Below are 23,464 nucleotides of genomic sequence, written 5' to 3'. Positions count from 1 at the left end.
CAGTGTGCACTATCCACAAGATGCAAACTCACCAAGGTTCCTTTAACAGCACTTTCTAGACCCATGGCCTCTACCACCTAGAAGGACAAGGGCAGCAGATGTATAGGAACACCTCCACTTGCAAGTTCCCTTCCAAGTCACACACCATCCAGACTTGTAACTATTGCCGTTCCTCCACTGTTGCTGGGTCAAAATCCTGGAACTCCATCCTGAACAGCAGTGGGTGCAGCAGCATCACTTGGACCCCAGCAGTTCACGGCAGCAGCTCACTTCCAACTTCCCAAGGACAATCAGGGATGGGCAACAAATGCAGGTCTAACTAGCAACACCCACATCCCATGAACAATGTAAAACAAAAAGAAATTGGATGGTGGTTATGAGTGTGGATGAGCAGATCGGCAGCTGCCGAAACATTGCGGTGACCAGAAAGCCAAAGATTAGACCGTGGGGTTGTGAAAGTGCAGCTGAAATGGAATTGGGGAAATGTTTTTTTTCCAGTGGCAGATACAGAAGGAAGTCAAGTTGGTGGTGGAAGATAGATATGGGTGGAGAACGACACAAGGGAGTAATCAGAGATAGATTTCCTCCTTACTGTGTAGCAATTTGTAAATTCTAAGCACAGTAATGAGAAAGACCTGAACTTTACCAGTTACGTGATTAGAATAAACTATACAGAAATGGTAGCACCTTGTGCCAGGTGCACAAAATCTCGAGGTTGAACATACAATGAGTTTTAATTTGGCAGTGTTTTGTAGAGTTAAATATAACCATGCAAGAAACCCTCAAGACACTGTCTACATACTATTTGTTTTAATGGGGCTATAAAGGGCGTCAAGGATAAAGACCACTAACGTGATAGAATGCAACTTGGCACAAACATAATATGTAGCTGCAAAGGCTCTGCACTGGCGTAGAGGACAAAGCACTGATTAAAACAGAAGGGGAAGCTAAGCATTTTAATGAGCTTGCAGTTTCCCAACTGAGCATTCTGCACAGAAGCATCAGTTGGTGGATCTGAGGTTATAAAAAGTAGAGCACAATGATCAAGATGGATATTTTTCTCAGCTTTCGATTCTAATACAGTCACTGGTGTGAAGTGTTAAAAGCGGTAATTCAGGAAATCAACTGGTTTCACTTAATTTTAACTTCATTGAAGGAACAATGCACAACAAAATTTCCGTTAAAACATTTTGTTGGTTTGGTAATTTCACAGGATGCAGAGAGAGGTAACAGAAATGATTAAATTATATCTGACATCATAGAAAATTGACTCATGATTGTTTGGAGTAGCAAGAGGTTTGCTGAATTGTACTGGGAGTGCTAACATGGAAAATATTTTTTTAAATGTGAAAATAGGCATAGCTAATCATGCAAATTCAGCACCCCACTCCTGCTTTCTCTCCATACCCCCTGATCCCTTTAGCCGCAAGGGCCACATCCAGCTCCCTCTTGAATATATCCAGTGAATTGGCCCCAATAGCTTTCTGTGGTAGAGAATTCCACAAGTTCAGAACTCGTTCTTCCTCATCTCAGTCCTGAATGGCTTACCCCTTATTCTTAGGCTATTAATCAGCCAGAATTCCCACCAGTCAGAATCCTAACGTATGCATCAAAATCCTTGGATCATATCTGCATTTCAACTGTTTAAGACAACAGTGTTTGCCATCCCTTTAAGAGACATTGGGAGCATTGTCCACTGCTGGGACTGCACCAGGTCCCTAGAGTGCCACCCTTCCAAAATGGTCAGTGGGGTTGGGTGGGGTGGCAGTTACCAAGGCCATCAGGGGTCCCCTCTGTGGGACAGCTGCCCTCTGGGCAGTAGGGTCATTCTCTACATTCCTACCTGCCGACAGAATACCATGGTGATACTAATCTAATGAACACTCCAGACATCACCCTCCCAAACAAGCTTTAGCTTCTCCCCCACCTCCTAATACACTTGCAGGCCCCATAAAATTCAACCCAATGCTTTAAATCCTTATATTGTCTGAAAGAAAGCTTGCCTAGGACTTCCGGGTGCGGCGATGACCAGCTGAGTCGCACGTTTCGGCAGTTCCCTGTGAAACGGACTTTTGGGCTCTTGATAGGAGCCCCAACGGCAATTTTAACGGCTAAGAACACCGTGCGGTAAACCAGAAGGGAATTCCCCCTGGACACGGATGGAAAAAGGAGAGGAAAGTGGCCGGATTGCAGCAGATCCTTTGGAACAGCGGCAAGGAAGGCAAGCAAAAACCAAGATGTCGTCGGAAGGTGGCAGTTTCACATGGGGCCCTGAACAACAAGAGTTCTTGAAATGCTGCGTGGAAGAGATAAAAAAGGAAATGAAGAAAGAGCTGTTGGCCCCGATACTACAGGCGATCGAAGGGCTAAAGGAGGAACAAAAGACCCAGGAGCGGGAGCTTCGGGTCGTGAAGGCGAAGGCAGCCGAGAATGAGGACGATATACAGGGCCTGGTGGTGAAGACGGAGATACAGGAGGCACATCAGAAACGATGTGTGGAGAGGCTGGAGGCATTGGAGAACAACGCAAGGAGGAACAACCTGAGGATTCTTGGTCTTCCTGAAGGTGTGGAGGGTGCGGACGTCGGGGCATATGTGAGCACGATGCTGCACTCGTTAATGGGAGCGGAGGCCCCGGCGGGTCCGTTGGAGGTGGAGGGAGCATACCGAGTTATGGCGCGAGGACCGAGAGCAGGAGAAACTCCCAGAGCCATAGTGGTGAGATTCCTCCGTTTTAAGGATAGAGAAATGGTCCTTAGATGGGCGAAGAAAACCCGGAGCAGTAAATGGGAGAACGCGGTGATCCGCGTTTATCAAGACTGGAGTGCGGAGGTGGCGAGAAGGAGGGCGAGCTTTAATCGGGCCAAGGCGGTGCTTCATAAAAAGAAGATAAAATTTGGAATGCTGCAACCGGCAAGACTGTGGGTCACATATCAAGGGAGGCACCACTACTTTGAGACGGCGGATGAAGCGTGGACTTTTATTGTAGAAGAAAAACTGGAATGAGTGGATTATTAAAAAGAACGTTTGGACAAAGTGGTGGGGCGAATGTGGGGGGCGAAGAGGGGTTTTATGTTCTAATCCTGCGGTGTGGTAACTTTTCTCTCTCCCACAGGGGGTGATGGGGGGAGGTGGGGAGGGAGAGGAGATGGGGCGTTGGCCATGGGGGGCGGGGCCAAGGGAGAAGCGCGGGCTTGGCTCCCGCGCTATGATAATCATGGCGGGAATAGAGAAGCAGGAAGGAGGGGGCGTCGCACGGTGCGAGCCGTGGTCACGGGGGGAAGCCGAGGTCAGCCAGAGTTTGCTGACTTCTGGGAGCAACATGGGGGGAGTAATTACGCTAGCAGGGGGGGGGGGGGGGGGGGGGGGGTGGGTGGGAGGGGGGAATTACTGGGTTGCTGCTGCTGGGGAAAGGGGGGAGCGGGTACGGGAGAGGATGGGCGGGGGGGGCACCGCCTGGGGGAGATACAGCTGCGTGGGAACTGGGTGAGAAGCTGGAAAAAGATGATGGCTAATCGGCAAGGGGGGGGGGGGGGGGGGGGGGTGGGAAGCCCCCCAACTCGGCTGATCACGTGGAACGTGAGAGGGCTGAACGGGCCGATAAAGAGGGCACGGGTACTCGCACACCTTAAGAAACTTAAAGCAGATGTGGTTATGTTACAGGAAACGCACCTGAAACTGATAGACCAGGTTAGGCTGCGCAAAGGATGGGTGGGGCAGGTGTTCCATTCGGGGCTAGATGCGAAAAACAGGGGGGTGGCTATATTAGTGGGGAAGCGGGTAATGTTCGAGGCAAAGACTATAGTGGCGGATAACGGGGGCAGATACGTGACGGTGAGTGGCAAACTACAGGGAGAGACGGTGGTTTTGGTAAACGTGTATGCCCCGAACTGGGATGATGCCAATTTTATGAGGCGGATGCTAGGACGCATTCCGGACCTAGAGACGGGAAAGCTGATAATGGGGGGAGACTTTAACACGGTGTTGGAACCAGGGCTGGATAGGTCGAAGTCCAGGACTGGAAGGAGGCCGGCAGCAGCCAAGGTGCTTAAAGATTTTATGGAGCAGATGGGAGGGGTAGACCCGTGGAGATTCAGTAGACCTAGGAGTAAGGAGTTCTCGTTTTTCTCCTATGTTCATAAAGTCTACTCGCGCATAGACTTTTTTGTGCTGGGTAGGGCATTGATCCCGAAGGTGAGGGGAACGGAGTATACGGCTATAGCCATTTCGGATCACGCCCCACACTGGGTGGACTTGGAGATAGGGGAGGAAACAGGAGGGCGCCCACCCTGGAGAATGGACATGGGACTAATGGCGGATGAGGGGGTGTGTCTAAGGGTGAGGGGATGTATTGAAAAGTACTTGGAACTCAATGACAATGGGGAGGTCCAGGTGGGAGTGGTCTGGGAGGCGTTGAAGGCGGTGGTTAGGGGGGAGCTGATATCAATAAGGGCACATAAAGGGAAGCAGGAGAGTAAGGAACGGGAGCGGTTGCTGCAAGAACTTTTGAGGGTGGACAGACAATATGCGGAAGCACTGGAGGAGGGATTGTACAGGGAAAGGCAAAGGCTGCATGTGGAATTTGACTTGCTGACTACAGGCACTGCAGAGGCACAATGAAGGAAGGCACAGGGTGTACAGTATGAATATGGGGAGAAGGCGAGCAGGTTGCTGGCACACCAATTGAGGAAAAGGGGAGCAGCGAGGGAAATAGGGGGAGTGAGGGACGAGGAAGGAGAGACGGAGCGGGGAGCGGAGAGAGTGAATGAAGTGTTTAAGACATTTTATAAAAAATTATATGAAGCTCAACCCCCGGATGGGAGGGAGAGAATGATGGACTTTTTGGATCGGCTGGAAATTCCCAAGGTGAAAGAGCAGGAAAGGGTGGGACTGGGAGCACAGATCGAGGTAGAAGAAGTGGTGAAAGGTATTAGGCACATGCAGACGGGAAAGGCCCCGGGACCGGACGGATTCCCAGTCGAATTCTATAGAAAATATTTGGACTTGCTCGCCCCGGTACTGACGAGGACCTTTAATGAGGCAAAGGAAAGGGGACAACTGCCCCCGACTATGTCTGAAGCAACGATATCGCTTCTCTTAAAGAAGGAAAAGGACCCGCTACAATGCGGGTCCTACAGACCAATTTCCCTCCTAAATGTGGATGCCAAGGTCCTGGCCAAGGTAATGGCAATGAGAATAGAGGAATGTGTCCCGGGGGTGGTCCACGAGGACCAAACTGGGTTTGTGAAGGGGAGACAGCTGAACACGAATATACGGAGGTTGTTAGGGGTAATGATGATGGCCCCACCAGAGGGAGAAACAGAGATAGTAGTGGCGATGGATGCCGAGAAAGCATTTGATAGAGTGGAATGGGATTATCTGTGGGAGGTGTTGAGGAGATTTGGTTTTGGAGAGGGGTATGTTAGATGGGTGCAGCTATTGTATAGGGCCCCAGTGGCGAGCGTGATCACGAATGGACGGGGATCGGCATATTTTCGGCTCCATAGAGGGACAAGGCAGGGATGCCCTCTGTCCCCATTATTGTTTGCACTGGCGATTGAGCCCCTGGCGATAGCGTTGAGGGGTTCCAAGAAGTGGAGGGGAGTACTTAGGGGAGGAGAAGAACACCGGGTATCTTTGTATGCGGACGATTTGCTACTATATGTGGCGGATCCGGCGGAGGGGATGCCAGAAATAATGCGGATACTTGGGGAGTTTGGGGATTTTTCAGGGTATAAATTAAACATGGGGAAGAGTGAGTTGTTTGTGGTGCATCCAGGGGAGCAGAGTAGAGAAATAGAGGACCTACCGTTGAGGAAGGTAACAAGAGACTTTCGTTACCTGGGGATCCAGATAGCTAAGAATTGGGGCACATTGCACAGGTTAAATTTAACGCGGTTGGTGGAACAGATGGAGGAAGATTTCAAGAGATGGCCTATGGTAGCCCTGTCAATGGCAGGGAGGGTGCCGGCGGTTAAGATGGTGGTCCTCCCGAGATTCCTCTTTGTGTTTCAGTGCCTCCCGGTGGTGATCACGAAGGCTTTTTTTTAAAAGGATTGAAAAGAGCATCATGGGTTTTGTTTGGGCCGGGAAGACCCCGAGAGTGAGGAAGGGATTCTTACAGCGTAGCAGGGATAGGGGGGGGCTGGCACTACCGAGCCTAAGTGAGTACTATTGGGCCGCTAATATTTCAATGGTGAGTAAGTGGATGGGAGAGGAGGAGGGAGCGGCGTGGAAGAGATTAGAGAGGGCGTCCTGTAGGGGGACTAGCCTGCAGGCTATGGTGACAGCCCCATTGCCGTTCTCACCGAGGAACTACACCACAAGCCCGGTGGTGGTAGCTACACTGAAGATTTGGGGACAGTGGAGACAGCATAGGGGAAAGACTGGAGCCTTGGGGGGGTCCCCGATAAGAAACAACCATAGGTTTGCCCCGGGGGGAATGGATGGGGGATATGGAATGTGGCAAAGAGCAGGAATAACGCAACTGAAAGATCTATTTGTGGATGGGAAGTTCGCGAGTCTGGGAGCGCTGACCGAGAAATATGGGTTGCCCCAAGGGAATGCATTCAGGTATATGCAACTGAGGGCTTTTGCGAGGCAACAGGTGAGGGAATTTCCGCAGCTCCCGACACAAGAGGTGCAGGACAGAGTGATCTCAAAGACATGGGTGGGGGATGGTAAGGTGTCAGATATATATAGGGAAATGAGGGACGAAGGGGAGACTATGGTAGATGAACTAAAAGGGAAATGGGAAGAAGAGCTGGGGGAGGAGATCGAGGAGGGGCTGTGGGCAGATGCCCTAAGCAGGGTAAACCCGTCGTCCTCGTGTGCCAGGCTAAGCCTGATTCAGTTTAAGGTATTACACAGGGCGCATATGACTGGAGCACGGCTCAGTAAATTTTTTGGGGTGGAGGATAGGTGTGCGAGGTGCTCGAGAAGCCCAGCGAATCATACCCATATGTTTTGGTCATGCCCGGCACTACGGGGGTTTTGGATGGGGGTGACAAAGGTGCTTTCAAAAGTAGTGGGGGTCCGGGTCGAACCAAGCTGGGGGTTGGCTATATTTGGGGTTGCACAAGAGCCGGGAGTGCAGGAGGCGAGAGAGGCCGATGTTTTGGCCTTTGCGTCCCTAGTAGCCCGGCGCAGGATATTGCTAATGTGGAAAGAAGCCAAGCCCCCGGGGGTGGAGACCTGGATAAATGACATGGCGGGGTTTATAAAGCTAGAGCGGATTAAGTTCGTTCTAAGGGGGTCGGCTCAAGGGTTCACCAGGCGGTGGCAACCGTTCGTCGAATACCTTGCGGATAGATAGATGGAATGGGAAAAAGAAGGCAGCAGCAGCAGCCCAGGATTTGGGGGTGGGGGGGTGGGTGGGCGGGGGGGGGGGCGGTGTAACTTGTGACAAGGCAGTTGCCAATTAGGGCTAGTTTTCATTTTTGTTATTTAATATAAAATAGGTCATTGTTATTTGTGCTGTTATAATATTGTGTAAAGGATGCACAATGTACTGTGTTGGTTGACCAAAAATTTTCAATAAAATATTTATTAAAAAAAAAGAAAGCTTGCCTAGTAGGAGAAAGGAAGCTTTAGGTTTTGCCAGAGATTTAGGTTTTGCCAGAGACACTCTTCTTTTCCAATGCTACCAGATGTTTAAAAGGAGTATAGTTTCATACATGAATTGCTGGATATCTGCCCATTTTGGGAAAGCCAGACAGAGGAAGATAGTCTAAAAAAAATGTACCCAGATAGCTAAGAACTGCCAAAATCCACCCCTTTCGCAACATAATATTCATATACATCACTGGAAGTTCCGTTATCAGTTGAAAAGTCTAGAAGGAACAATATACTTTCTAACACTATTTCACTGAACAGCGATTAGTTTTTTAAAAATCCACCACATTACAGCATGTGACATTAAATCAGATAGGCTGCAGGCTTTGCTTTTGGATCTGAATATAAAGTTAATTTATTTTTAAATAAAGAAGTCTTTCACTAACAGGACTTTGAAACCAAACAAGACGGTGACCGTCTTTCAAAATCACTTTTTCAAAATATATAAAGTATCTTCATCTTTCGGCAACGATACACGAGATACATTGCAAGGTGAGCAAAGTTACCAACGGAAGAGTTTCTTCTCCTATAAACTAGACATTCAAATGGACAACAAATAAGCTAAAAACAAAACTACAAGATACATACAGGTACATAGTCACTTGCATCAGCAAAAGGCAGCCAACAATATTATATGCAAGACTATGAATTTACCTATTATGTGAACATAGTTTTGAAAAAATTACATCACTCACAAAATCAAACAGTGCAGAAGAGTTCCATCGGCCCATTGAGCCTGCACCAACACGTGAAAAATTGTAGAAGCCAGGTATTTCGAATACAACTAGTATAGGTAAAAGATAGCTGTTAAAGCATAAATGCTGAGCCCCAGTTTTAAATACCCATTTATACAGCATAATTCACTTTTACTGAAGTCCGTTGTTCTGGCAAATGCATATTTTCAAAGACAGTGTGACATTAAAACAGCAAGATAATTTGACACTGCTTGTGCTAATTGTCAAGGACAGGGACTGAATACACAGCAACATTGTTCACAATGCAGATAACAGCTAGGTCAGAAAAGCTGATGTTGCACATTGAAGATGGACGGCTTGCCATCAAATCAAATGTGTTTGAGTCTGACCCAAACCAATTAGGATTATATTGGGGTGTAATTAGACGACTTAAGACAGATATGAAAGTGTATAACTAAAAAGTTTCTCCCCGCCATTTTGGTTTTTATTGTCTTTGAAGGTGTGTTGTGCTGTGTTGTCTTTCTGTTAGTTTAGTCAGTTTTGTCCTTTATAGTCTCCAGTTTTGTTTTAGTGTTTAGTTTTTAGGTAATTGTCTTTGGGGGTTCTGACAGCCTAACAGTCTGTGTCAGTGATGTTAGTCCACTTTTGACTTTGAGTTTGAGTTTAGCTGAAGATTAGCTTTCTCTCTCTTTTCATGTTTCATTGCCAGACTTTGACCTTTAAAAAGTTACTTTCGAGCTGTCTGCCTAAGCAAAGAAAGATAATGTCTGTAATTCTCTGAAAGCTTCGAATTGTCTACGAATTGCCCTTTAAATGACTTTCAAATTGTAATCAAGCGACTACAAATAAAACAATTCTTTTTGGCACCTGAGGAGTTTATACTGCAAATTTCTGCTGAGTTCCAGTATTCGCAAAGTGCTACTGATAACCCAATAGCAGAGATGATATAAATTCCTTCAACTATACACAGTCGAATAATACAAGGAATCAAACAACTTAACACAGTCTAGAAATAGTACAAATCTTACAACTTGTCGTATTGCGCCAGGACTTGATTCATCAACTCAGCTTCCCCCAAACTTGGCGTAGTTCGACAGGTTAAGGTTCCCATAAATTAAAGATTCCTTCAAACACGTGAAAAATATCTGACCGTACCTACTCAACCCCGTTTACCAGCGCTTGGACAATAGCCTTGAATGTTATGACGTGCCAAGTGCTCATCCAGATACTTTTTAAAGGTGAGGTGAGGCAACCCACCTCTGCCACCCTCCCAGGCAATGCATTCCAGACAGTCACGACCCTCTGGATATAAAGATTTTTCCTCTCATCCCCCAAACCTCCTGCCCCTCACGTTGAACTTGTGTCCCCTTGTGTCTGACCCCAACAGCTGCTCTAAATCCACCCTGTCCTTGTCCCTCAGTCTTGTACACCTCAATCAGGTCACCTCGCAGTCTTCTCTGCTCCAACAAAAAGAGGCCCACAGCTTAAAACAAACAAGTGTTCAACTCCTAATTCGCGGCCATCTTCGAAAAGAAATAGCAACATGGCAATTAAAAAACTCATCACGAACATAATAATAAAGAACAAAGAAATGTACAGCACAGGAACAGGCCCTTCGGCCCTCCAAGCCCGTGCCGACCATGCTGCCCGACTAAACTACAATCTTCTACACTTCCTGGGTCCGTATCCCTCTATTCCCATCCTATTCATGTATTTGTCAAGATGCCCCTTAAATGTCACTATCGTCCCTGCTTCCACCACCTCCTCCGGTAGCGAGTTCCAGGCACCCACTACCGTCTGCGTAAAAAACTTGCCTCGTACATCTACTCTAAACCTTGACCCTCTCACCTTAAACCTATGCCCCCTAGTAATTGACCCCTCTACCCTGGGGAAAAGCCTCTGACTATCCACTCTGTCTATGCCCCTCATAATTTTGTATACCTCTATCAGGTCTCCCCTCAACCTCCTTCGTTCCAGTGAGAACAAACCGAGTTTATTCAACCGCTCCTCATAGCTAATGCCCTCCACACCAGGCAACATTCTGGTAAATCTCTTCTGCACCCTCTCTAAAGCCTCCACATCCTTCTGGTAGTGTGGCGACCAGAATTGAACACTATACTCCAAGTGTGGCCTAACTAAAGTTCTATACAGTTGCAACATGACTTGCCAATTCTTATACTCAATGCCCCGGCCAATGAAGGCAAGCATGCCGTATGCCTTCTTGACTACCTTCTCCACCTGTGTTGCCCCTTTCAATGACCTGTGGACCTGTACTCCTAGATCTCTTTGACTTTCAATACTCTTGAGGGTTCTACCATTCACTGTATATTCCCTACCTGCATTAGACCTTCCAAAATGCATTACCTCACATTTGTCCGGATTAAACTCCATCTGCCATCTCTCCTCCCAAGTCTCCAAACAATCTAAATCCTGCTGTATCCTCCGGCAGTCCTCATCGCCATCCGCAATTCCACCAACCTTTGTGTCGTCTGCAAACTTACTAATCAGACCAGTTACATTTTCCTCCAAATCATTTATATATACTACAAAGAGCAAAGGTCCCAGCACTGATCCCTGTGGAACACCACTGGTCACAGCCCTCCAATGAGCAAAGCATCCTTCCATTGCTACTCTCTGCCTTCTATGGCCTAGCCAGTTCTGTATCCACCATGCCAGCTCACCCCTGATCCCGTGTGACTTCACCTTTTGTACTAGTCTACCATGAGGGACCTTGTCAAAGGCCTTACTGAAGTCCATATAGACAACATCCACTGCCCTACCTGCATCAATCATCTTAGTGACCTCCTCGAAAAACTCTATCAAGTTAGTGAGACACGACCTCCCCTTCACAAAACCGTGCTGCCTCTCACTAATACGTCCATTTGCTTCCAAATGGGAGTAGATCCTGTCTCGAAGAATTCTCTCCAGTAATTTCCCTACCACTGAAGTAAGGCTCACCGGCCTGTAGTTCCCGGGATTATCCTTGCTACCCTTCTTAAACAGAGGAACAACATTGGCTATTCTCCAGTCCTCCGGGACATCCCCTGAAGACAGCGAGGATCCAAAGATTTCTGTCAAGGCCTCAGCAATTTCCTCTCCAGCCTCCTTCAGTATTCTGGGGTAGATCCCATCAGGCCCTGGGGACTTATCTACCTTAATATTTTTTAAGACACCCAACACCTCGTCTTTTTGGATCTCAATGTGACCCAGGCTATCTACACACCCTTCTCCAGACTCAACATCTACCAATTTCTTCTCTTTGGTGAATACTGATGCAAAGTATTCATTTAGTACCTCGCCCATTTCCTTTGGCTCCACACATAGATTCCCTTGCCTATCCTTCAGTGGGCCAACCCTTTCCCTGGCTACCCTCTTGCTTTTTATGTACGTGTAAAAAGCCTTGGGATTTTCCTTAACCCTATTTGCCAATGACTTTTCGTGACCCCTTCTAGCCCTCCTGACTCCTTGCTTAAGTTCCTTCCTACTTTCCTTATATTCCTCGCAGGCTTCGTCTGTTCCCAGCCTTTTACCCTGACAAATGCCTCCTTTTTCTTTTTGACGAGGCCTACAATATCTCTCGTCATCCAAGGTTCCCAAAAATTGCCGTATTTATCCTTCTTCCTCACAGGAACATGCCGGTCCTGTATTCCTTTCAACTGACACTTGAAAGCCTCCCACATGTCAGATGTTGATTTGCCCTCAAACATCCGCCCCCAATCTATGTTCTTCAGTTCCCGCCTAATATTGTTATAATTAGCCTTCCCCCAATTTAGCACATTCATCCTAGGACCACTCTTATCCTTGTCCACCAGTACTTTAAAACTTACTGAATTGTGGTCACTGTTACCGAAATGCTCCCCTACTGAAACATCTACCACCTGGCCGGGCTCATTCCCCAATACCAGGTCCAGTACCGCCCCTTCCCTAGTTGGACTGTCAACATATTGTTTTAAGAAGCCCTCCTGGATGCTCCTTACAAACTCCGCCCCGTCTAAGCCCCTGGCACTAAGTGAGTCCCAGTCAATATTGGGGAAGTTGAAGTCTCCCATCACCACAACCCTGTTGTTTTTACTCTTTTCCAAAATCTGTCTACCTATCTGCTCCTCTATCTCCCGCTGGCTGTTGGGAGGCCTGTAGTAAACCCCCAACATTGTGACTGCACCCTTCCTATTCCTGATCTCTACCCATATAGCCTCACTGCCCTCTGAGGTGTCCTCTCGCAGTACAGCTGCGATATTCTCCCGAACCAGTAGCGCAACTCCGCCTCCCCTTTTACATCCCCCTCTATCCCGCCTGAAACATCTAAATCCTGGAACGTTTAGCTGCCAATCCTGCCCTTCCCTCAACCAGGTCTCTGTAATGGCAACAACATCATAGTTCCAAGTACTAATCCAAGCTCTAAGTTAATCTGCCTTACCCGTAATACTTCTTGCATTAAAACATATGCACTTCAGGCCACCAGACCCGCTGTGTTCAGCAACTTCTCCCTGTCTGCTCTGCCTCAGAGCCACACTGTCCCTATTCCCTAGTTCTCCCTCAATGCTCTCACCTTCTGACCTATTGCTCCCGTGCCCACCCCCCTGCCATACTAGTTTAAACCCTTCCGTGGGACACTAGCAAACCTCGCGGCCAGGATATTTATGCCTCTCCGGTTTAGATGCAACCCGGCCTTCTTATATAGGTCACACCTGCCCTGGAAGAGCTCCCAGTGGTCCAGATAATGGAAACCCTCCCTCCTACACCAGCTATTTAGCCACATGTTTAGCTGCTCTATCTTCCTATTTCTAGCCTCACTGGCACGTGGCACAGGGAGTAATCCAGAGATTACAACCCTCGAGGTCCTGTCTTTTAACTTTCTGCCTAGCTCCCTGAACTCCTGTTGCAGGACCTCATGCCCCTTCCTGCCTATGTCGTTAGTACCAATATGTACAACGACCTCTGCCTGTTTGCCCTCCCCCTTCAGGATGCCCTCTACCCGTTCGGAGACATCCTGGACCCTGGCACCAGGGAGGCAACATACCATCCTGGAGTCTCTTTCACGTCCACAGGAGCGCCTATCTGTGCCCCTGACTATAGAGTCCCCTATTACTATTACTCTTCTGCGCTTTGACCCTCCCTTCTGAACATCAGCCAGCCGTGGTGCCACTGCTCTGGCTACTGCTGTTTTCCCGATAGACTATCCCCCCCGACAGTATCCAAAGGGGTATATCTGTTCGAGAGGGGGACAACCACAGGGGATTCCTGCACTGACTGCCTGCCCTTTCTGGTGGTCACCCATTTCTCTGCCTGCACCTTGGGTGTGACCACATTTACATAGCTGCGATCTATGACGCTTTCCGCCACCTGCATGCTCCTAAGTGCATCCAATTGCTGCTCCAACCGAACCAGTGAGGAGCTCCAGTTGGGTGCACTTTCTGCAGATGAAGCCACCCGGAACGCTGGAAGCCTCCCGGACCTGCCACATCTCACAGTCAGAGCACAGCACCCCTCTAACTGACATTGCGTCAATTAATTAAAATTAAAATTATTGATAAAAAAATTTTTTGGAATATTTTTTTTTTAAACTTTAAAGTTACTGTTAACTATCTGTTTCCTAGCACTAGATCTCTAATAGAAATGTGAAAGCTAAATATAGTACTCTCCGATCTCTGGCTTAGATGTCCCTCTAAATTATAATTAAGTAATTATGTTTAATTAGTTACCAATGCTCAATTTTTTTAAATTTATAGTAGAATCTAAATAATAATAATAGATACAGCTCTGTAAAGTTGACACAAAACCAATTTCAGGGCTCAAATGAATCGAGCCTTGGGGTGGTTTGTGTGTTAAAGGCATGACATGAATGCAAGTTGTCATTCGTCTTGGTTTAGGCAGGTCACCCCAAAGAAACAATTATTGCCTTACCATTGATAATCAGTTGGAGAATAATAGTCAATCAGCCAAGTAAAACAAAAGTCACAATTAGCTGAGATACGAGTTTAAAAACTAGAATTAAAGTCAAAGACTAAGAGTACAGTAGTAAACAATGAGGTTGATAGTGTCAAAGAGTTCAAGAGGACATAGACGGTTGAAATGGACAGACAAATGGCAGATGAAATTTAACAGTAAAGTGTGAATGAAGTAATACACACTGGTGGAAAGAATGAGGCGAGCATAGTTTTAAAGGGGGTGCTGGGACAGACAATAGATCTGGAGGTATATGGACACAGATCTTTGAAGGTGACAGAACAGTTGAAAAGGCAGTTAAAAAAGCTTATGGAATCTATGGTTATATTAATAGAGCAGAGTCAAAAAGCAAGCAAGTTATGCTAACCCTTTATAAATTACAGGTTAAACCTCAGCTGGGTGGAGTAGCGTGTCCAATTTTGGTAACCACACTTTAGGAAGGGTCTCAAGATTTTGGAGAGGGTGCAGAAAAGATTTACCCAGAGATGGTACCAGGGAGGAGGGTCTTAACTGGAGAGATTGGAGAAACTGGGATTGTTCTTCTTTGATCACAGAGTATTAAAATAACATTTGACAATGGCGGTTATAACATGAACGGTTTTGATGGAATTAATGTGAGCGCCAGAAGGATCAGTAACCAGGGGGCAGAGATTTAAGGACATTGGCAAAAGAGGCAGAGGGTGACATGAGGAAACCTTCAGCAACTTCAGCTGTGACTCGGCATGCACTGCCTGAAAAGGAGAAGCAGCTCCAATAGTAATATTCAAAAAATAACTGGAGCCATATACTTGAGGGAGCAAAAAGCTATAAGGCTATGAGGAAGGAGCACAGAAGTGATGGGTGTGTCCAGAACCAGGGGTCACAGTCTAAGGATTCAGGGTAACCCATTTCGGACAGAGGTGAGGAGACATTTCTTCACCCAGAGTGGTGAGCCTGTGGAATCCATTACCACAGGAAGTAGTTGATGCTAAAACATTGAATATATTCAAGAGGCGGCTAGATATAGCATTTGGGCGAATAGATCGAAGGCTATGGGGAGAAAGCAGGATTAGGCTATTTAGTTGGATGATCAGCCATGATCATGATACATGGCGGAGCAGGCTTGAAGGGCCAAAAGGCCTCCTCCTGCTCCTATCTTCTATGTATCTATGTAAGTGAGATTAATTGGACAGCTCTTAGCCTCCTCTACCTTGTATCACTGTATGGTTCTGTTATTAAAGTTTAAAAATAGAAATAAAATATCTTATCTGATACACTAATTTAATGTGATCTTCTTTCTATCCATGTAATTTCTTGCTACTTACTGACCTGAATGGAAGCCGAGTTAAGTATTATCGGTTTAACTTTTACAATAATTACTCCAGCATTAAAGGGAAATGTGTGTTGTGCTTCTATTTCCTCAATTTCCTATTGTATTCTATCGCGGCTTGGTGTTGCCTGAGCCTGAAAATTGAGTGTTCATGACCTATTGCAGAGACTCAAGAACAAAATCTAGTACTGAAAGAGTTTTGCATTCTCAAATATGTCATTTTTAAGTTGAGACAAAATGGGACTCAATCGAATATCTTAGATGTAAAGGTTCAGCAGTTTTTGAAGAGAATTTTCCTTACCCTGACTAACATATAGCCCTCAATGATACCATCAAAAACTGATTAGTTGGCCATTATCTTATTGTTGCCTGTGGAAACTTGCTACATCTAATGATTGCATCTGTTTACAAGATAATTGAGATTGAACTTAAAAAAAAATGTTTAGTGTACCCAATTCTTTTTTTTCCAATTAAGGGACAATTTAGTGTGGCCAATCTACCTACCTTGCACATCTTTGGTTTTGTGGGGGTGAGACCCACGCAGACAAAGCAAAGAATGTGCAAACTCCACACGGACAGTGACCCGGGATCGAACCCGGGTCCTTGGCGCCCTGAGGCAATAGTGCTAACCAGTGCACCACCATGCCCCCTTGTGATTGAACTTCAAAAGCGCTTAATTGGCTGCAAAGTACTTCGAAACAAACAGAGAACCTGAATGGCATATGTGCATGTATTTTACATTAATCTGAAACGTTAAAGCTACCTGTACTGTATGACGACTGGCAGTGCTGACAATGGTTCGGTTAGTACAACCAACTGGTTTTCATTACTGTGCCAAGATTTAACACATGCCATCAGAGAAAGTTAATAACTGACATGGAAAGTAAAAAAGTGCACACAGTGGCTCTTTATCCGAAACTGTAGTAGTCAAGCAGCAAAATATGATGATGATGATTTGATACTTTCCCCAATCCCCACCGCACGCACCAACAATCTAATTAAGATGGCGTAAAATTATTAGCACTTTTGCAAGTATAAAATAAGCAGGTTAATATTTTTACAGATTTACATATTTTTTACACAGCTGCACTGCCTCAAATATCAAATGTGCTGCAGTATACAGCCACTGTGCAGGAGTAGACAAGGATGAAGGGAACCGGGTTAAGGGGACAAGGTGGGAAAGTGGATTGAGGATTATCATATCGGATCAGTCATGATCTTGTTGAATGGCGGAGCAAACCTGATGGGCCGAATGGCCAACTTCTGCTCCTACATCTTATGGTCTTTTTAAGTAGTCAGCTACTTTCATCATTGCGCATCAAAATGCTGGTGGATGGGTCAAGTTCTGGATCTGTTGGTAGCACTCTCACCTCAGGGAGCAGATTGTGGGTTCAAGTTGCCTAGGCTGACATGGAGGGAGTGTTGTGCTGTCAGAGATGTTAAGCCGAGGTCCTATTTCCTCTCTCGGGTGTATACAAAAATCCCATAAGCAGTGTTTTGAAGAGGTGGTGTCCCCAGTGTCCTAGTCAATATTTATCTCTCAACCCACAATTATCTGGTGATAATCTCATTGCTGCTTTTGACCCTGATGTCACCATTCCTACAGTACAACAATAACTACACTCCAGAACCTAGCTTGCTGTAAAGCCATGGATTATTTATTTTCTATTTGTTCATGGAATGTGGGCATTGCTGGCTGGGCCAGCATTTATTGTCCTCTAACTGGGTGACTTGCTAGGCCATGAGTATTGCTGTGGGTCTGGAGTCACACGTAATCCACACCAGGTTAGGACAGCAGATTTCCTTCCCCAAAAGGACAGTAATGAACCAGATGGTTGTTTTTATTTATTTTTATAAATTTAGAGTACCCAATTATTGTTTTCCAATTAAGGGGCAATTTAGTCTGGCCACTCCCCCTAACCTGCACATCTTTGGTTTATGGGGACAAGACTCACGCAGACACGGGGAGAATGCGCAAATTCCACTTGGACAGTGACCCAGCTCCATGAGGCAGAAGTGCTAACCACTGCGCCACCGTGCCGCCCGAGATGGTCGCTTTTAAATCAAAAATCAACAATGTTTTCATGGTCAGAATTAAACTTTTAATTCCAAATTCTTATTGAATTCAAACTTCACCATCTGCTGTGGTGGGATTTGAACCCGGGTCCCCAGAGCATTACACTGGAACTAGTAATCCAGTGACAATATCATTGTGCCACCACCTGCTCTGGACTCCTGTATAAATGCAAGTTTTTCTTTCTAATGATTTAGTAGGTAAATACAGTGCTGAATTAATGTTGCAAAATGAGGCACTCTAAATAGTCTAATTGGGCAAAGTCCAATTTAATCATTGCTGCTGAAAGTCCATTGGGTTTGGCTCTGATGCATTACACCTCCCTTCATAAATAACCCAGTAGACATCACACCCATGAGGTGGCAAAGGAGAAAACCAAGGGCAAAGGGAAATAGTGTCCCTAATACTGCCAAAGTAAGTTGCACTGAGGATGCTGAGACACTGAGGTATACATAGAAAAGAAGTGCGTGCAATGTTGTACTATTTTTCATGTTCTAAGGATGTCCCAAAGCATTCCATAAGCAAGGAGTTATGACAAACTTGTAAAACACTGGTTTGACCTCAGGTGGTGTATTGCGCCCAGTTCTGTACACCACACTATAGGAATGATGTGAATGATTATGAAGGTGGTTGGCCCAGGGAGAGGCTAGCCCATTGCACTTTAAAAAAAAAAATTAAAATTCTTCTCCAATTAAGGGGCAATTTAGTGTGGCCAGCCAATCCACCTAACCTGCACATCTTTGGGTTGTGGGGGTGAAACCCACACAGACATGGGGAGAATGTGCAAACTCCACACGGACAGTGACCCAGGGCCGTGATTCGAACCCGGGTCCTCAGCGCCGCAGTCCCAGTGCTAACCACTGCACCACATGCCGCCCCCTAGCCCATTGCACTTGGGGTGCGCCCGTGATGTCCCCAAATGCGTGCAACTTGACTGCAAATGTTTGTGAATGCCTTTGAGGGACAGAAAAGATTCATGAGAATGGTTCCAAGGATGAGTAAAGTAGGTGCACAGATTGTAGAAACTGGGGCTGTTCTCCTTAGCGAAGAGAAGATTGAGAGGAGATTTGAGATAGTGGAGGCATTCAAAATCATGAGGGGCCTGGACAGGGTAAGTAGGGAGACACTGTTGCCGTTGGCAGAAGGACTCAGAATTAGAAGATCTGATTTAAAGGTGATTGGGGAAACAATGACACAAGGAAAAACTGTTCGGAAATGTACTGCCTGAGTGTGTGGAGGAGGCAGATTCAATTGAAACCTTTAATAGGATTTTTATCCAAAGAGAAAAAAACTTGCAGGACTACTATGGGGATCATAGAATTTACAGTGCAGAAGGAGGCTATCCAGCCCATCGAGTCTGCACCGGCTCTTGGAAAGAGCACCCTCCACTCTATCCCCATAACCCAGTAACCCCACCCAACACGAAGGGCAATTCTGGACACTAAGGTCAATTTATCATGGCCAATCCACCTAACCTGCACATCTTTGGACTGTGGGAGGAAACCGGAGCACCCGGAGGAAACCCACGCACACACGGGGAGGATGTGCAGACTCCGAACAGACAGTGACCCAAGCCGAAATCGAATCTGGGACCCTGGAGCTGTGAAGCAATTGTGCTATCCACAATGCTACCCTTGGTGAAGTTGTTCTTGCAGAGAGCCAGCACAGACACAATGGGCTGAAAGGCCTCCTTCCTTCTCGGTTGTAACAATTATCTGGATTCCATGACATCTTTGAAGTCCTTTAGAAGTGTGGTCGCTTTTATTTTGTGGGAAAACAGCAACCAATTGTCTACAGCAGGATCTCACCAACAAAAGGTGATCAGTTTACCGCTTTAGCTGGCTGAGAGCTACCCCAGACTCCGGTGAAAAAATGCCATCGGACCTTTGGGTGTAATTCAATGGCCACACTGTGTCAGAAAAGCAGCTCCCTGTGGCACAGGATTTCAATGTAAATCCAGCCCACTTTTTGGCAAATCTGCATATTACAGCGAGATAGTAGACTCTTGGTACCTGTGGCTTTGGGATTCATCCTGCTCTCCTCAGAGATCTCGGGTGAGCACCGTTCAGCATTGGTCCCTACAAACGGGGACTAGATGGAACGGCACTTGTGAGGCCCTCCCATAGTGCGTGCAGTCTGGGGCGTGTGGGGGTGGCCGCTTCGGTGGACTCCAGTAAATGGAGTACTGGCTCTCGCTACACTGGGGAGTCCCAGCTAACGGAGCACCCCAGTGTACAAAACAGGGCTATGTGCGGCCTCGGACATGCATACCCTGCTGAGGCCCCTTATACAATGAGAGTTGCGTTGTACAGCCATGTGTTTCAGCACTGCGAGCCCTGGGAAACTTGTGGCTAAACATGCTCGCTATGAGACTTTCTTCCTATTTGGTTGAATCAAGCCCTTTGTATCCATCCAGTGCTTCAGTTTAACATCTTGTGTGAAACACAGCAGTTCCAATACACTCTCCCAATTCTGCATTGAAATGTTAGCATGGATTGGAAGTACGACTTAAATGAATAACCTTAACTCAGAGGGCAGTGTGCTACCATAGAACCAAGCAGAAACATCGAGGGAGAGGAAAGAAAGAATTCAGGAAGTTTATTGAGCGGAAACTTAACAAAGGTAAAAGAAAAATCCAGAATTGAATGTGAGACAGAAAAAGAAAATATCACAGGTAACAAGAAAAGAGACTTAAGGCAGGTCTAACAATATCCGATGTTGAGATTTTTTAATTGTCTAAAATTAATAGCAGAGAAACGTACATAACGAATGGGAGGCAGAGGTTCCACCACATATCAGAGAGAAAGAACCAGCAAACCAAAAATATATAAATTATGCATTTTTCTTCCTGCTAGTGGTTTCACAAAGCATTCTTTAAATGACAAAAGATCTTAGCCCACCCTCTCCCCCTACCGAACAGTCCACATGCAGTTATCAAGTCAACAACTTCATGCACAGTGGTAGCACAGTAGCTTCCCAACTCCAGGGTCCCAGGTTCGATTCCCGGCTTGGGTCACTGTCTGTGCAGAGTCTGCACCGTCTCCCCATGTCCTCCGGTTTCCTCCCACAGTCCAAAGATGTGCAGGTTAGGTGGATTAGCCATGATAAATTGTCCTTAGTGCCCAAAAAGTTTAGGTGGGATTACCAGGTTATGGTGGTCTTAAAGCTCTTTCCAAGGGCCAGTGCAGACTTGATGGGACGAATGACCTCCTTCTGCACTGTAAATTCTATGACTCTAAGCATGTGACTGAAAAACGTATTCCTGAGAAGTTGTTTTCTTCTTTAGGTCATGTTATAGTGGGGTAAGTGAATATAGTTCTGGTCCAGGTTAACATAGAGAGCATCAGAGGGCAGCACGGTGGTGCAGTGGTGAGCACTGCTGTTTCACGGCACCGAGGTCCTAGGTTCGATCCCGGCTCTGGGTCACTGTCCGTGTGGAGTTTGCACATTCTCCCAGTGTTTGTGTGGGTTTCGCCCCGCAACCCAAAGATGTGCAGGGTAGGTGGATTGGCCACACTAAATTGCCCCTTAATTGGAAAAAATGAATTGGGTACTCTAAATTTTTTTAAAAATAGAGAGAGCATCTGCTGGTTTATTCTTTTAATGTCCTCAATATCACAAAGCCACTTTTACTTCCCAGCCATAGTTTTTGCAGTGCTGCTGCTCCAGATTCTCATCCCTTTCTACTATTCCCAGTCTTTTTGTGATTAGTAAGTTTTTAATTTCTCAGGGTACTATTTTTCAATAAAACTATAAATGATTGCAAAGAATGTAGTGCAAAATTTGATTAATCACTCCCTCCCTCCCTATTATTAAAGTATCAACTAGCAGTTATTAGCAGTAAAAGCTAGGATCTCGATTAAAGGTTTTATGTTGCACAGATGGACTACATTTTCCAATAACCCATATTTTTACACACATAGACTGAAAACCATCAGGTGAAAGGCAGTTAGAAGGCAAGGTTTGCACACAAAACATAGTCCCAATTGACTGTCATGCATTGTCATGTTTATGCAATGGTATGATAAAGCACATAGCAATTTCGGAAGCAGAAATAGGGTTGGGTATAGGATAGAAATTTCTTTGAAGTAATAACCGAGGAGCTGTGACATACAAACTGAGGTGATAAAAGTTTCACCTTTGCAAGGGTGTATAATTATAGTGTACAAAGTTTGCATTTAAATAATGGTTCGGATGGGAGGTTTTATGGCACAGAGGTCGTGACCCTATCTGTGAGCTAGAAGCTCTGGGTTCAAGTCCCACTTCAGGACTTGATGGCCATGGAGGCTATTTTGTTGAGCTGGTAAAATTGTAAAATGCCCAAATATCCCAGGCCAGGCAACGCGCAAGTGTTTTTCAAAGTTAAAGTCATCATCACAACGGTTCCTCACAGAACTAGTCTTTTTTGGCTATGGATATTCTTGATTAGGGAAGGTTGGAAAGGACCAGCAAGATGCTGGTGTAGGCTCGTAGAGCAGGGTCTGCAGCTGGAAAATGTAGTGCTGCCCTCGGCTCAAAATAGTAGCCACGTCTGTTCCTAGATGTCCTTAGCTTAGCACTTACTGTTGGATAAATTCAAAGCTTTAAACCCATAACATTTTCACATTGTACTCTATTTCACCACTACTAACAGAGTAGCTTCCTATAATTAACTTAGACTTGAATTTTTCTAATGAAAAAACTTCTCCATTCCTCAGCGCCAAAACATGCAGACAGCAAGCTGCTGGATGGATAGATCACTCTTTCCTCAAACAAACCAGAATAGCACAAACAGACTCTTTGTATCGTACAATGGGAAAATGTTGCTGATTGTAATGGAAATCTTTATCACGTACAATCCGCTGAAAACAATGGAAGATAGGCTTTTTGAGTGAACATACAAGGCATGGTTTTGGTTGCCAGATAGAGAATGCACACACACAAATTTAGCTTTACAACCAAGGTTTTGAGGTTCCAAAATGCATGCAGAGTTACAACTGGAGTTTACTCAGCTATAACTGCACAGCCTAATAAAGTAATCTTCTGTTGTTTATTCAGCTTGTTCAGCAAGCATTACTGCACCCATTAGGGAACTGGGTTGACATGTTATCTTGACAGCTGGACAGAATGCAAGCTCCCTCTGACAGTTCTAGCCCTTCAGGCTGGCTAAAATAATTACCAAATGTGCCACAGGGGGTTGACTTTGATTCAAACTAACATCAATATATGTCACTTTGGAGGCATCTTGAACCCTGTTTCTCCTTTCCTCAGTGGCCATTAGACTGGGGGTCGGAGGTCTTATGGCGCATAGGTAACATTCCAACCGCTGAGCGAGAAGTCCCAGGTTCAAGTCCAACTCTAGGACTTGATGGCCAAGGAAGATGCGTTCGTAACAAGGCAAACCAGTTGAGTATCAACTTGTAAATCCTTCCGATTTATGCCAACGTCAGGTAGTAAGAGGAGCGATTCCTGGTCAGCCATGTGATGGAAATAAAATTGGAGGCCTCTACCATCACTACCCATAGCAAAAGTGCATGTTGCCATGGCAACTTTGAATCCTGGAAACACTGTTTGGCTTAGCTGGTTTGAATTTGGGACCTGACTCCGGGCAGAGAACTGAAAAAGAATAGCACCAAGAGCTCCTTACAAATATGCTGAGTAGCATAACTCGTCACAAAATGTCATTTCACTAAAACATGGATACTCTTTTTTCTCCTCTTGGAGATACAGAATCTCAGCAACATCTAGTTAGCCTTTCAACAGGATGATGGTAGTTAATGAGCCCTGGATATGGAAAGCAGGCGTTCTTACATAATCAACTTTTGGAATAATACCTCCCTGCTCTTGC

The 23,464-nt window shown here is 45.9% G+C and overlaps 1 protein-coding gene across 4 annotated transcripts in view; it reads right to left on the bottom strand.

The window, feature by feature from the left end:
- Window positions 1–23,464, bottom strand: part of sppl3 (signal peptide peptidase 3) — a 247,765-nt gene that overhangs the window by 48,390 nt on the left and 175,911 nt on the right. The gene's annotated exons all lie outside the window — the stretch shown is intronic.

Source organism: Scyliorhinus torazame, chromosome 1 (assembly GCF_047496885.1).
Source record: "Scyliorhinus torazame isolate Kashiwa2021f chromosome 1, sScyTor2.1, whole genome shotgun sequence".
NCBI classification, from domain to species: Eukaryota; Metazoa; Chordata; class Chondrichthyes; order Carcharhiniformes; family Scyliorhinidae; genus Scyliorhinus; species Scyliorhinus torazame.
This window is presented reverse-complemented; position numbering and strand designations above follow the sequence as displayed.